The sequence below is a fragment of the Prionailurus viverrinus genome, chromosome B3, assembly GCF_022837055.1.
Source record: "Prionailurus viverrinus isolate Anna chromosome B3, UM_Priviv_1.0, whole genome shotgun sequence".
NCBI classification, from domain to species: domain Eukaryota; kingdom Metazoa; phylum Chordata; class Mammalia; order Carnivora; family Felidae; genus Prionailurus; species Prionailurus viverrinus.
This window is the reverse complement of record NC_062566.1, coordinates 9998193-10013368: the sequence shown is the minus strand read 5'-3', so window position 1 is coordinate 10013368 and position 15176 is coordinate 9998193. Positions and strand designations below refer to the sequence as shown.

Sequence of the window (15176 nt, the reverse complement as noted above, 5' to 3'; positions counted from 1 at the left end):
CACGCGTGCTCCAGTTGGACGGGAACGCGCTTCCTCCCGCCTTAGCTCCCCTCCCCCTTGCGACGGCGACAGCACCTCCCAGCAGCGGCCCTACCGCCTGGAAAAACCAGCCCTCGGTTTGCACTGGCCCCCGAGTCAGGGGGTTGCCAACTTTGGCTCTAAAACTGTTAAAGTGAATAATCAAAGGTCATTCAGAAAAAACCCCCAAAACAAAAAAGGTGACACTTACTTGAATCAATGTCTTCTCGAGGCTTTTGAAAGGTGCAGCAGGCATAAAATTTAATATTGATTGTTGGGGCACGTTGCCTTCCCCCTTCCAGAGTCATTTCAGAATGACAAATAATTTGTTTTGATCCGCGCGGGGCACGGCTGGCGGACACACAGGAGTCCCCGGCCCTCTTCGCGGAAGCTCGGCTGGCTTTTTTTCTGGCCACTTCTCTCAGTTGCCTCTCCCCTCCTTAAATTTCTTGGTTCCTGCCGTCCCCTTCTGCTTGCTCCTCTTAGCTCCTGTTCTAATTTCAACTGTCATTTCCCCCCGCTCTCCCGAGTGCTCTGAGCTCCTGTTCTAATTTTTCATGTCTTCTCCCAGTGCTGCCCTCCTTTCTGCCTCTCTGACCCTCTCCTTCTCGCCTTCTCTTTTTCTCTGACTCTTATTCCTCCATGTCCCTTCGGAGGCCCTGCCTCAGGTTTCCGCTTCTGTCTTCTGCAGACTGTTTAACACAGCCAGTAATAGGATGTCCGATCTGCTCTGCCGAAGTCCCCGATTCACAAAAATAAAAGCGGATATTGTTTCTCCCACGTTCTCCTAAACCCACCTTTGAATCTCATCTCCCCTCAATCTTTCCTCCCGCACCCTTGCCTTCCAGAGTCTCCTTGCTGTTGGAATCCTCTAAGAAAATCTCTTTTTATATTCCTTGGTCGACAGGAGCAAAATGCAGGGAATTGATGTGAGAACTGTCATCGCAATGTAATTCTGGTCCAATTTCACTTTCTAAAGAAGTTTCGATGGATTTCCAGTGAGTATCCAGGTAAGTGAGAGGCAAAGATCTGCTGGGGGACCCCATCATTCATTCCAACTAACGGGTAAGGGAATTAAGGTCTTGTCTTGTCAGTGACGTTTCTCAGGGGTTTTTCTGTCCTCTCAGTTGGAGAGAGTAACAGTTGCAGTCTCGTTAATTACATACGGGGGGGAGCTTCGCATTAGGGGCAAACTTCCTCACCAAGTGTGGGTGTTGGCAAACAATCTGGGTGGAATTTTGAACACTCTGGTCTGGACTGGAATGAAAGAAATGTTCAACAAATGTGGTGTTGGGCTATGGAAAGGAATTCATAGTTGCCTTGAATGTCTAGGCTCCTCAAGACGGAGATGGTAAGGGGACTCGAGCTCCCGTGTTTGTTCCTAAGGGCAAAGCGCTCCTCCTACGAAAATTTCCCAGCTTTGGGGATCTGAATGGTTCCATACTAAAGAAGGCATCCGTGCCCGTATTAAAGGTTACAGAGACGGACGTTAGGACACATTTTGATTTCCGGGTTATTGTCTGCGGGCGACGGCATCTTTCAGACTTTCATAGAATTTCCCATCACCGCTTGGCAAATGAAAATAACACAGTCAACCACCTGGCTGTTTCCAGGAGACTGTTTTCATCTCACGTAGTTGGCCACTCCTTTTGGCATCGGCCTCCTCATGTGAAACATAACATTTTACATTTGTTGGAAATCTATTCATACCTAGGGAAGGAGAACGTTTGCATCGAACAAGTCGGTTTAAAACGGTGCATACCGCATCTTATTCTTTCAAGCGGTGGTTGACGTGGACGAGCTTTCTGGAACTAATTTTCAGGGGCTTCCAGAAGCTGCAAATGACACAATTTTCTTGGCTCCGTATTATTGTTACTATCTTTACAGATGGTAAAGGAAAGTTTGGGGTTATGACATTCAACCCACAGTGACTTAGTAAACTTTCTGAGTGTCCACTTTGTACCCGGCACTGTGATGAGGGTACAGGGGTCATAAAGATGAATAAGCCCAAGTTCCTTCTCTGGGGGTGCTTCCTGCTAAAGGTCATGTCAAGGGTCAACCAAAAAGCCTTAGCCTCATCTGAAAATCTTAATCCCAAATACTCTTCTTCACACAATAGCCCTAGAGTTAAACCTCTCCAGGGCATCTGACTTCTAAGGAAAAAAAAAAAAAAGAAAGAAAGAAAGAAAGAAATGACCATAAAACACATGAAGAAAAGGCTATACCTATGTTACATCTTTCACTGGCTACTTACAAAATTGACAGAATATATACAAACTGCTCTAATAACAGGGGTGGAGAAGAAAAGATGAAATGCACATTTAGCCCCATGTAAGTTTCTGATTCTTCCCCTGCTTTTAATTAAGTTATTTTCCTTTTCCAACCATCGCCAGGCTTTTTTTTTTTCCTCCATGAGAATGAGCAGAAAAACAAAAACAGGGGGGAGGGGGCAGACCCACGGCTCTGTTGAGAAACAGGAAGTTATGTGAAACCTTGTTTGCCCTTTCTGCTCTGAAGAAGTTTGCCCAAGAGCTGTAACCCTGCACTCTGCTATGTAAACCCACCTACAGAAATGGCAGAGGTCAGCGTGGGAAAGAAGGGGCGCCGTGGGCCCAGAGCGACAACAAAAGTTAGTCCTTCCAGGGAAGCATCGCAAGACGAAAAGGAAAAACCATTGAGACTGTGGCGTCGTTCAGAGCCGCTTGCTTTCTTCTTCCGCTTGGCTTTCTTACTCTCCCCCCTCCCCTCCCCTCCCCCCACCCCACCCCTGGCTTTTGGGTTAAATTCCAAATCATTATGAATCCATTAAATATGCTGATCTCTTCAAACATAGTCTAGGGACCTCGACTGACTCCACACTACAACAATCTTCTGTTTTGCTGCCTTGAATGCTTCAGTTTCTGTTGTCGCTTCGGTTGTCTGTGATGATGCGAATTAAGAAGGAAATCCTCTCGAGAAGAGGAATGTTCCAGCTGCCCTTTGCCGTAGTCGTGGGGTTTCACCGCGATGCCATAGGGGCCTCGGGGTCGCTGAAGAAGGCCATGGGGCCGGACTCCAGCAGAGTCTCTTTTCTGTGCCATAAATTGGGGTTAAACTTATTGTGTGTTTGAAGAAAGGGCTCTGGCTAAAACCAAATTTTGAAAATGATCGATAGAGGAGATCTTTGCTGCTGTGCCCTGAAATATCCAGATAATTGAAGAGTTTGTTGTTTGTTGTTGTTGTTGTTGGTTTGCTTCTCCTCTCCGTTTCGTCGACCCTGCCGCCTTTCATTATGTGTATTTGGTCGCAAGATGGAAATGTCTACAGAGCTTCAATGGTTCCAGACGTGTGGTAACAGAAAATTCTGATTTGGGGCCCACATGACCCTATGGCCTTTCCGAAATTTCTGTTTGTGCTGTTCAGGTTAGCACCAACCGCACCGGGGCCCAAGAGAAGGGTCCTTATGGGGATGCGTTCGTGTTTTGGGGCAACCGAGATCTTTATCGGGCCAAAATGTAATTTTCTACTCCCAAGGATTGGCGTGGAGCCCTGGATTTCACACCCAAGTATGGAGCAGGATCTCCTGGAGGGCTGATGAACATGGCCTGCTGGTCTTCAAGCCCCTCGTTCCCAGGAATTGGGAACGGAATTGGGTCTGACTCAGCAGACCCAGGAAAGCCTGAGAATGTGCATTTTCAACACTCATCCCATTGATGGTAGGGGTTGGACCCGGTAGGGTTCTGGTGAGAGCTCTCTTCCTGGTTTGCAGACAGACAGCAGTCTTCTTGATCTGCCCTCACAGGGCGTTCGTTCAGGGTCTCTTGCGTTTTCAGCCCCGTGAGGGGCACGGCCGGCACGCTGTCTCACGGACACACGGGAAGCGTAGCAGACTGACGTCAGTATGTCTGTCTCCACAATGATGACGTGGTTTGTGTCACTGTCCTGTGACTCAAGTAGCCTTGCTCAGCCTTGGTGTTACCATCTGACGCTATATTCCGTGCACTGCCTTTTCCATGAGATTGTTGTGACATTATGCGAGGCTTCCGGGGTTAGAGAATGATGGCCTGAAGGAGTGGTTCTCTAAGCGTGTTCTCTGCCCAAGTGGCCTCAACCCGATCCGGCATCGTCAGTCGGTCGGGGAGCCTGGCTTCGAGCACCACCGACTCAGAGTAACCTTCCTCAAACTTTCCCCAGTGAACTTGCTACGTAGGCCAGTTATCAGGGCTTTCCCCATAAAATTTCAATTCAGAAAACTGGAATAAAACCTGGAAATCAGAAAAAAAAAAATCCTGAGAATCAGCATTCTTGTTTCATTTAAAAAATTCTTTTGGGGCACCTGGGTGGCTCAGTTGTTTAAGCATCCGCCTCTTGATTTCGGCTCGGGTCACGATCTCACGGTTGGTAGGTTTGAGCCCCGCGTCGGGTTCGTTGCTGACAAGCGGAACCTGCTTGGGATTCTCTCTCTCTCTGCCCCTCCCTTGCTCGCATGCACGCTCTTTCTCTCTCTCAAAATAAATAAATAAACATGTTAAAAAACGTTTTCAGGAGCATTCCAGATGAAACTTGATTTGTGCGCGGTTTTCTTTGCCTATAGCATCAATTTGGTACGTATTTGCAGGTTGCTTGCTGAGGTAGGTGACCAGCGGCCGATCTCCATAGGCCTAAATATCCGATTTAAGGCCAAGAAAGAAAGACACGTTGCCTGAATCAGTTTAGCTACTGGGGGTTTGAAGGACAGGCAGAAGTTTTCTGGGTGTGGCAGGTGGGTAAGGAGGTCATGCAGTCAGAGAAGAGAGGTGTGAAAATCAGGCCTGAGGGCTGCAAGCTTCAGAAACAAGAATCGGTTTGAAAAGGCTCTAGATGTTCTATCTCCATCCTTACTATCTGGTGTCATGATTATCTGCTCAGCAGTTTCCCCACATGGTTTTGAGTTTCTTTTCGAGGGCGAGGAGTAAGTCTCAGCCTCCTACCTGAGTATGTGGTGCTCTCTTACAGGCTCATGAGTGAATAAGCAGTGGGTAAGGGGGCAAGGGGACAGGCAAGATGGAAGGACTTAGTTTGGTGCCACATTCTAGAAGATTCTAGAAGACTTCGAATGCCACGATAAATAGTTTCTACCTAAAAGTGTTGTGACTCTTAAAAAATGAGTTGAATGGAGGAAATGCTCTCACCCAATTTGTGTTGTAAAGTCCACTTTGCTGAAGACAGAGCAGGTAGACTGAGTAGAGGTCAAAGCCAGAGGATCCCATAGGAGGCCAATGCAATGGTCCTTGAAAAGAGATGATCTAGACTAGAATGAGGGCTTCTTCATGACAACAGAGTGGCCCGGGGAAGATGGCCGAAGTTGACAGGGCAAGACTCAGCCTCTATTCAGAGGTGGGGCCGAAAGGGGCAGTTAATGGCAACTTGAGCTTACAGTTCACATTGGGGAGGGGTGGGATTTGTGGTTGATTAGAAACTGAAGCACGAATAGTGTGGTGAAAGCCAATGACTTTTGTTTTCAACTGAAGTGACCATGGAGCATCTGGGTCCATTGGAAACATAGGTTAGCAGCTCAAGAAAATGGTAGCCGCGAGACCATTAGCATTTCAGCGTTGATGCTCTGGGGCACCTGGGTGGATCAGTGGGATAAGCGTCCACCTCGTGGTTTGGCTCAGGTCACGATCTCATGGTTTTGTGGGTGCGAGCCCCACGTTGGGCTCTGCTTGGGATCCTCTCTCCTCTCTCCCTGTCCCTCCCTTACTTGTGCTGTCTCTGCCTGTCTCAAAATAAGTAAATAAACTTAAAAAAAAAATAACGGTTGATGCTCCAAGTGTGAATGAGTTCCTCTAACTTCTGTTTATTTTCGTTAGCTTGCCTTTATCTACCTTCCCCCCCACCCTCCCATCCATATGTAAGGGCTATTAGGAGAGTAGATGGGCAGATGAGAAGGTTGATAAAGGAAACCAAGAACATCGTGGAAGCAAACACCTGTACTATGTTCTTTGGATGATTTGCCTATTCCTGTTTTCAACCTTATTGACTCTCTACTCTTTCCTATACGGATGAAACTTGACTTTCTTGTGGTGTCATAAACATAGAAAAGTTTGAAAAAAGAATTTCACAGAATATAAATTGACGGCTCTCTGGGCGATTATAGTCATTCCTTCTTTCTTTCGGCAGGTGGTAGGCATTTGGGTATCACATGCCAGACAAGGGATTTGACCCTGGATCCTGCAATGAACAGCACAGCCCCCGTACTTACAGACTTAACATTCGTGTCGAGGAGACTTTGGTCAGCCCGGTACACATGTTTAGAAGTTCTCTGCAATATCACTAATATATTTCCTGCTGTCATTCACAAATCCATTTAATACAAAAGAGAGTCTGATGCACGATGGAGGGTATTTTATTACGTGTAATCAGTCTTTTCCCTCGGATGTTGATGGAGGGATTTCCATTCTTTCCACTTCAGTCAAGATGAATCTCATCTATTTATCACAGGATTTACAGAAAGACCTGTGAACAATTTGTGTGACAGCTTCAGAAGGAGATATTCACTCTTGCTTTCTTGGTCTCCTAAAGTCACAGCATTGGGCCAGGCTTGGAAATAGAAGCAATCATGCTGCTTTAACCAAACTTACATTTATCTCTGGGCAAATGCACTTTTTATCCTTCCAATCGTCATGTTAACCATCTGCAGAAAGGCATATATGTCAGATTCCAGAAGTCTGATGAATCGACCAGAACATAATTAAACTTAACCAAATCTCTTTTCTCTCCTCTGGAATGTTCAGCATGCTGCATCGTAAGGCCAGGGCTGGGAGAGTGCATTGTGAGTAGCTGTGAGTGGATTTTGAAGGCATTGTAGACCGGCGTGGGGTTAACTGTAAGTTCCGTCACCTACTAACTGTGTAGCCGTGGAGGCTGATTAACTTCTCTGGGTTTAATGTCTTTCTCCATAGCATGATTATTGCAGGATCAAATCTCACAGAGTTGTTGCAAAGGCGAAATGAGATAGATGGCAAATATAGATTTGGAGATATTTGGGGCATCTTCCCATTTCACAAGTCACAGTCTTCTCTGAACAGTGCTGCTAAACGACACGGATGAGCCTGGAGAGGCTGTATGTGTGGCATAAGGTCCTGTCTCCCTGCCCCCTGTTGACTGGGGGAGTGTGCCTAAACCATGTGGATCAGAAACCTAAACCACGTTGATCAGATTGTCTCTTCTCATGTTTGGTGCTTGTGGTTGAGATACACAGAGACTGGGAGTCGGTGAACTGAGTTATAGCAACCCCAGAGCCTGGAAGGTCAAGGAATTCCTGCTCCCTGGAGAGGTGGACTCCCGGGTTTTTCTCTTTCTGGATATCGCTTCTCCCTTGACTTAGGTGAGATCTTCTCCTGGTAGATCTCTTCTTCAGCTGGAGTTGGATCCTGATGAGGGGATTGACTAAGAGTTGGACCCCTTGGCACCTTTTGAAAAACCGTCTCCTCCTTCAACGCCATTCTAGTCTGTTCGGAAATCCCTTAGACGTCACTGTTTTCCAAATATCTTTCCCCCCCTCCAAGCCCTTCATTTTAGTTACTGTCTGTCACGCGAACTCAACTGTCTCAAGATGGCCTTCTTTCTCCATTTCTATTCCAGCCTTCCTTCAATTCATTCTCCAGACAAAGCCAGAGGGAGGGAGATTCTTCCAAAAGTAGACTGTATAAACTGGACCATGCAACCTCTCTGCTGAAATCCTTTCCGTGGCCTCCTGATGACCTTGGAGTGACATCTCCGCTCCATCATCACCTCCAGGGTCTCCCTGCTCGAAGCCTATCCGCCATTCTGGCTCTCCCTTCCACTTCTCTTGACCGTGGCCTCTGCTCCGTGGTGTCTTCCTCGTCTCGGTTTCTCAAAAGTCCTAGATCTTTCTTGTCCTGAGGCCTTTTCATGTGTGATTTCTCTTTGGGTGTTTTTTCCCTCCAGAGGGCTCTCAGTCAATCCCTTCGTCTCCTAATCTTAGTTATTTTCCACAAAACCTCCTCTGACCCCCACATCTGAAGTGGATCCCCGGATAAGCCATGTCCTTTGTAACTCTGATGGAAAAGAAGCCGGAGGCATCCATAGTCATTAGGTGTGTTTGCACGGCTGTTTATTTAATTCTCTTCTCTCCCGCAAGGCTCTACGTCACCTGAAGACAGGGCATATGTAGGCTTCCCTCTCCTCTATCCCCAGTGATGTAGGGTGTTCATTCAGGACACCTAGACCGCTGGCGTGGCATCTCGAAGGTTAACATGAGGAGTGGGCAGTTCTGCCTAAACCCGGGGCAGGCAAGGTGAGCGGGCATCACTCCGCCCATCAATTAACTGGGAGTCAAAGGATCACGGCCATAAGGCACCCCGACACGCCCAGTGAAAATTCCACCTCTCTCTCTAATGGCAGGATTGTCCTAGGCAAGCAATGCAAAAGGATAGAAATAAACCAAGGTCGATGAAAACGCTATTACATTCAGAGGGGATACTTTCCATCCGTTTTCAAATTAAAGTCTCATGCAAGCGGCAGAAAAATACACTACAGATTCTTTAGCTTGATTGTTTCAACTTTTAACAGTGAAGTCAATATGTGCCTCCAACTAACTGCTGGGGATTGCTGTGTGATTGCCAGGTTGTTTTATGTATGTGAAGCAACAAAACAATATAAGGTGACAAACAAAAGACGGAGAAATATATAAAAGGGGAAAAAAAAAGTTGGCTGCGTGCTACCTCGGGCTTTAAAACTCTTCTTATACACTTCACCGCGAAGTCTATTAAAGCAAAATATAGTGGAAATACAATATACTGCAATGAATGTCTTCAAACTAGCAATTTAGCGCAAAAGCTGAGGGCAGTTCTTATGCACCGACTTTTAATACCGCGACGATTTGTGGTCTCACAAAGTTCCTGCCTTAGGCAGAAGTTGTGCTGAGTTCTAATAGGCCTAGTTTGTCGGCTGTCAGAATAATGGAGAATTTGGTAGCGGAGGGGCTGGATGCTGTAAACAGTGGAGATAATTAGAAGGTCTGCTGGCAGGATCGTGAAGCTGGTTTATATTCGGTCGCAGGGGAAAGTGTTTGTTAGGAAACTTGCGGGTGACACCGCAGTCTGGGTCCCAGCAGGTTTATTTGGGGGAAAATTCCGTGAGTCACTGGACAGGCTAGTTTTCTTTGTTGATCATAATGCTACCGCTATTACTTAGAATATTAAGTCAATAATAATGGTTATATATACAGTACATTAACTTGATATAATTAAGTAGATAATAACGCTATTATTGAACACCTACTATGTGCTTGGCCCTGCTCAGCCAGTTCTTGTGTATCTCCATTCCTTTTTTTTTTTATTTTTTTTTAACGTTTTATTTATTTTTGAGACAGTGAGAGACAGAGCATGAACAGGGGAGGGTCAGAGAGAGGGAGACACAGAATCCAAAGCAGGCTTCAGGCTCTGAGCTGTCGGCACAGAGCCCGACGCGGGGCTCGAACTCACAGACTGCGAGATCATGACCTGAGCCGAAGTCGGCCGCTTAACCTACTGAGCCACCCAGGCGGCCCTGTGTCTCCATTCTTTAGAGAAGGAAATCAAGGCTTAAAAGGGTAGTAGCTTTCTTTAATGTGAGACACAAGCACGGAGTGGCGTTTGCAATCACGCAGACACCATGTTATTCACACTATCCCGGGCCGTCTTCTTGTGGGGGCAGGGTTAATATTGCCGATCACCGTGTTTTAAGCGCCTAGTTTAAATTTGCCATAACCGTGGAGGCCGTTGCTTCACAGACAGAGGCTGGCACTCAGAGCGAGGTCTCCCATGACTCATTATCCGTCATCATTCAAGGGATGAAGATTGCCAGGGATTTATTTTATTTTATGTAAGTGACCATGGAATCTAGACTGTCCTTTTACATAAAGCTATTTTTTACTCCTTGGGGCCAAGTTTATATCCTGCCTGGGAGGACCGAGTGGCCACATCATTGCAGGCTTCACGTGTCACCACCACCGCCCCCCCCCCCCCCCGCCCCATCCTGCCTCCACATGGTCACCTTCCCAGGTGATTCACGTGGAAGGTAAGAAAACCCAAAGGTGATTCCCCATCAAGTGTGGGAACATGAGTGATGATTCTGCGGTCACTGAGATGTTGACTTTAACTCTGCTTGTACATTTAAGCACACAAGAGAGTCCCCTGCCCGATCAGGGACAGGGACCAGGGACCACGGCATTCTCTGCCTTCGGGAGCTCAATTACACACTTGGACTGATTCCGTTTCTCTTCGAGGATAAATAGTAATTAGCATTTTTCAGCACATTGTGGAATGTCCGCATTCTCCCTCCTGAAAGGGGAACTGACACGCGCAACGAGCAACGGAAGTTGTCATGGGCATAGAGACCACAGAGCCCCGAGATTACTCAGCGTGGAAAGGCGGAAGCTGAGAGAGGGCATTATTGTAAGTGTATCAAATACTGAAGGGGGTGATGAAGGACTTGTTAACCAAACACTGGATCATTCGAACAAGAAGGCTTCATCGAGAGACCTTCCTATAGTGCTCCCTTCCAAGCAAAATCAGCTTTCCTCCCCCTTCCTTTGCATTCATATGCCCAAGAATCTGTTTCTCTGTTGCACTTGGTGTCTTATTCAGTTATTTGGGAGAAGTAGCAGGTGTGGGGCAAGGGGCACTAGGGCGGGATAAGACGGTGTGGATTCTAGCCCTGGCTCTGCCATTGTTTCCATTGTTTCTTCCATTGTACCTCAGTTTGCTCATCTACAAAATGGGAATGCTAAGCCTTACTAAAAAAAAAAAAAAAATTGCATAAAGATCTCAGAGGTCTTGATGAAGGCCAGATGGGAGAAGGCGTATAAATGTGCTTCGTGGTCTGTAAATGTGCCCCTCGCCACATGATTTAGACCCACTTTTTTACCCGAGTTGTTGTTGGAACAAAGCAGCCCGACAGCTTGACAACTTGTTTGCTGTGGCTTGTCAGCCCGTCCCTGAGCTTCTCCAGGTCTCTGTCCCTCTAGCCTTCTGGGTCAGAGCTTCCCCGATGCTATGTGAGGGCCATGCCTGAATTACTCAGAAGGACCCATGAAGAAACTGAACGATGGAGTACAAGAGCCAGAAGAAAATGACGCTGTGCGCTGTACTTGGGTGAAAACTTCGGAGACCCGTTCCGAGTGCCCCTTGGAGGGCCCGAAATAGATCGGACCCTGGTGCCCACAGCAGTGACTGACCCAAGCACGTTCCCTTGTGTGCTCTTCTCCCCTGGCTGCTCTCTGAGGCGTCTGTAAGCCCTGCCTCAGGCTCTGCTTTCTGGAGGGCTCCAAAGTGAGCCACACCTCTCCAGCCTTCTAGATTTTAAGCTCTGAGCTCATCGCCAACGATATTATCCAGATCAAGAATGATCGTAAAACCATGTAGCTCATCTGTGGACCATAAAGTTCAAGTGAGATTTAGAATCCGCCTCGGAAATTCTGGGGGGTCCGGCTGTTGTTCTCAAGCAGCAAGGAAAATTCTTACCCATCTTGGACTCACACTCTTGTGATGGAGACACTGTCTAGAAGCCCTTAGCTCTAACACGCTTCCATAGAACTGATTTTTTCCAAATCCACTGGCCAAGCGGCCATCAACTGTCACCTGGACAAGAGGCAGAGTCTCCTAACCTGTTGCTAGCATTTATCTTCCATCTCTCCAGCTATAATTACTGGCCAGCAGATAGAACAGTCCTTAAAAATTCCAAGTGAATCACGTTACTCCCTTATATAATGTCCTTCCGGCTGTTCGTTGCTTTCAGAATGCAATCCAATCTTCTTGTCACAAATGCCAATTCCCTTGGAATCTGCCACCTGCCTACCTCGTCAGCCTGGCCCCTTTCACGATCCCCAGCAACCCCCCCTTTCCGCCCTCCCCCCCACTGAAGCTGCGCAAGCCTCCCTTCAGCAACTTGTCCTCTTTGCTGCCTCAGGCCCTTTGCTCCCGTAATTTCCTTTGACGGGGCCCTTTTTTTCCATTGATTCCTGTGACTCGTTCCTTTTCTTTCTGGCCCCTCGTCAAATGTCACGTCTGCAAGGAAATATTCCCTGACTGTTCTTTTTACGGAGGATTTCCCCCTCTTTCCAACTGCCATCGCTCCTCACACCCTATTGCGGGGGTCAGCAAATGTTTCACTAAAAAATAGTGAAGCGGGGGACGCCTGGGTGGCTCAGGCCATTAAGCATCCCACTCTTGATTTCGGTTCAGATCGTGATCTCACAGCTCATGAGATCGAGCCCCGTGTGGGGGCTTTTGGAGGCAGTGCGAATCGTGTGTGGGATTCTCTCTCTCTCTGCCCCTCTCCGGCTCACCTGCATGAGTGTGCGGGCTGCGCGTGCTCTCTCTCTCTCTCTCTCTCTCAAAAGAAATAAATAAACATTAAAAAAAATAACGAAGCAGATAGTGAACATTGCAAATTCTGTGGGCCATAAGGTAGCTGGTGCAACCATTTAACTGCTTTTTTATGGTTACAGCAGCCGTAGACAAAACATAAATGATTGGGAGGGGGTGTGTTCCAATAAAACTTTATTTACAAAAACAGGCATTGAGAGTGCCAGACGTGGCCCTGTGGGCCATAGTTTGCTGATCCCCGTACCTCTTGAGGGTTGTTGATGTCATTCATTCCAGTTTAAAAATAACCCTGTGCTCATTAACCTGTTTGTTGTTTGTCCTCTGCAGCTGACTGTATATTGGATGAGGAAGGAATCATGTGCCTTTATCACGGTGATCTCAGTGCCTAGAAGGGTTGCGGACAAGGTAGACGCTAAATACATATTTGTAAATAGACAAACGATGAAATGGATCTCTCTTGTTGTATCTCAACCCCGCATCTTATGTACTTACAATTTCCTTCACGGCACTGTTCCTAATTTTCGATTGCTTAATTTATCTGTTTTTGCAAGCTCCGAGCACATAAACTAGGTGAGTTTTATTTAATTCAACGATATATCTGTCAGTCCCTAGTATATATAGTGCTTGGCACATAAACCTTCAAATAAGCGGGATGACTAAATGAATGCATCAATGTAGATTATTTCCATGGACAAAAGGAAGCGCTGACCTCCAATTCTGATAAATGCTCGTTTAAGAAACTACATCCATGTTAACGTGAATGCGTGAATGAATGAAATGAGTCTACTGGTTCTCCGTGGCTGTAATGAAACATTTCTAAACATTTCTCCAAATTAATCAATCTAAGGATAACTAGCAGAAAACAAGAAAACTAGTTTATTTCCCATGGTCTGGATAAGCCTCCTTAAGCACTTGTGGGTTTGGTAACCGGACACATTTTCAGGCTGTCTCCTTAGGTAGCGCTCAGTATGACATTTGAAGACCTTCCCTCCTTGCTTTGTAGGTCTCTCCTTATCTGCTGCTGAGAAATGATTTTGTTGACTCGTGGCCATAACCACGTTTCTCTCTCCCTGGGAAAGCTTAAAACCGAATTCAAGGAACGCAAAGCTGGAAAAAGACGTAATGCATCACAATCCAGATGAAAAACTAATAACCCGTGAATAGTGTGACGATGACATCTCCCAATTTGCATGGGGCAAGCATTGTTTTTGCCATTTATTTTATTTATTTATTTTTTTCCACGGAGTCATTATTAGTAGCGTCTCTTTTTCTTCTCAGAAGGGCTGATTTGGACAATGAATTATCTTGCCACTGGAAACGTAAGGAAAAATGTTACCTTTCTTTCCCGAGGACAAGCTGGCCATGCTCTAGAGGAAGTCCTTCCTACCCTAATTTTCCCACAGCCCATGTGGAGAGGCGGGCGTAAACTCCTATTGTCCAGGGGGTTAGGAATTATGGCGACTGAGGCCAAGGGCAGTGGTTAGAACATTGACTCTCTGCTGGGCTTTACATCCTGGCTCAGAAATTCCTTGTCTGTATTGTCCTTAGCCTCTCGGTACCGCACCGTTGCCTCAGTTTCCTCACCTGAAAATGGGGGTAATTATAGTCCCAATCTCCCAGGGCTCAATAATTCTAAGATATCTTACTACATGCCTACGTGTGTTTCTTAATGCTCTCGAGAGGATTTTCAGCCTTTAGATGAAAACTCTTTCCAAAAGACTTGAGAAACGTTGACCATCATGTGGGATTTTGTATAATAATATCTTTATTGCAAATCTGATTGGCATGTTTGCCTTAAATGTCATGAAAAGGTTTCCACTGCCTTAACATTTGCCTGATTGTGTGATGTCCCCAAATATTTTGTAATTTTTGTATCTCTCTGAACCTAGGGCACAATAAAATAAATTAAATTAATTAGGGCTGATAATTTATTCTAGCGAACCCTCATCTTGCATAATGCATCAATTCAACACTGCTTTGTTGCAAAAAAAATCCAGTTTGACTGACACATAAGAGTAAAGTAATATAAGGTTCATTTCTATTTAATAGCATCTGATTGTATTCTCTTGATAAGTCAGATAATTAAGTAATTCCTCTGTAATTATTAGTATTAATTTTATATATCCTTTCTGGTTACTAGAATTATTATTCCTTCTGTAAGAGTGGCAATTATTGTTAATTTAATTCCATATTCTACATTGACTCCCGGTAAATGATTCTGAATCTTAAAACTATTGTGTTTGTTTAGGCCCTAAAAACATGCACTCATATAACTTTTCCATTTCTTAGCTCATTTAATTTGTGATTTAGTTAGGTAGTTTTACAAAGTTAATTTGGTCATCTCTGAAATCTAGACATTGTTGTTATTTGCTCTGTAATATACAACTCATGAACAACAATTATTTTTTCATTGTTCTAGAATCGTTTGTTTGTTACTTTTGTGAGGGTTATCGGGATTTTTCTTCTTATTTATTTTTACTTTTATTTTTTTTCAGGTTTGTTTATTTACTTGGAGAGAAGAAGAGAGAAAGCACCAATACAAGCAGGGGAGGGACAGAGAGAGAGGGAGAATTCTCCAGCAGGCTCTTCTCTGTCAGTGCAGAGCCGGATGTGGGGCTGATCTCACGAACCTCGAGATCCTGACCTGAGCCGAAATCAAGTTGGATGCTTAACCCATGGAGCCACCCAGCCAGCCCAGCTTATCAAGATTCTTAGGAAGTACTGTGCATGATACTTTCACTTTACAAATATGAGACCCGAGGGGGTTTTGTGACCAGCCCAGGCTCATCACCTAGCCCAATGTCC

General features: G+C 45.8%; 1 long non-coding RNA gene across 1 annotated transcript; it reads left to right on the top strand.

The window, feature by feature from the left end:
- Positions 1-744: 744 nt before the first annotated feature.
- LOC125167210 (uncharacterized) lies at positions 745-13554 on the top strand. The gene is made up of 3 exons (XR_007152698.1): positions 745-1028; positions 12699-12776; positions 13375-13554. It is a non-coding gene; the product is annotated as an uncharacterized LOC125167210 (long non-coding RNA).
- Positions 13555-15176: the final 1622 nt, after the last annotated feature.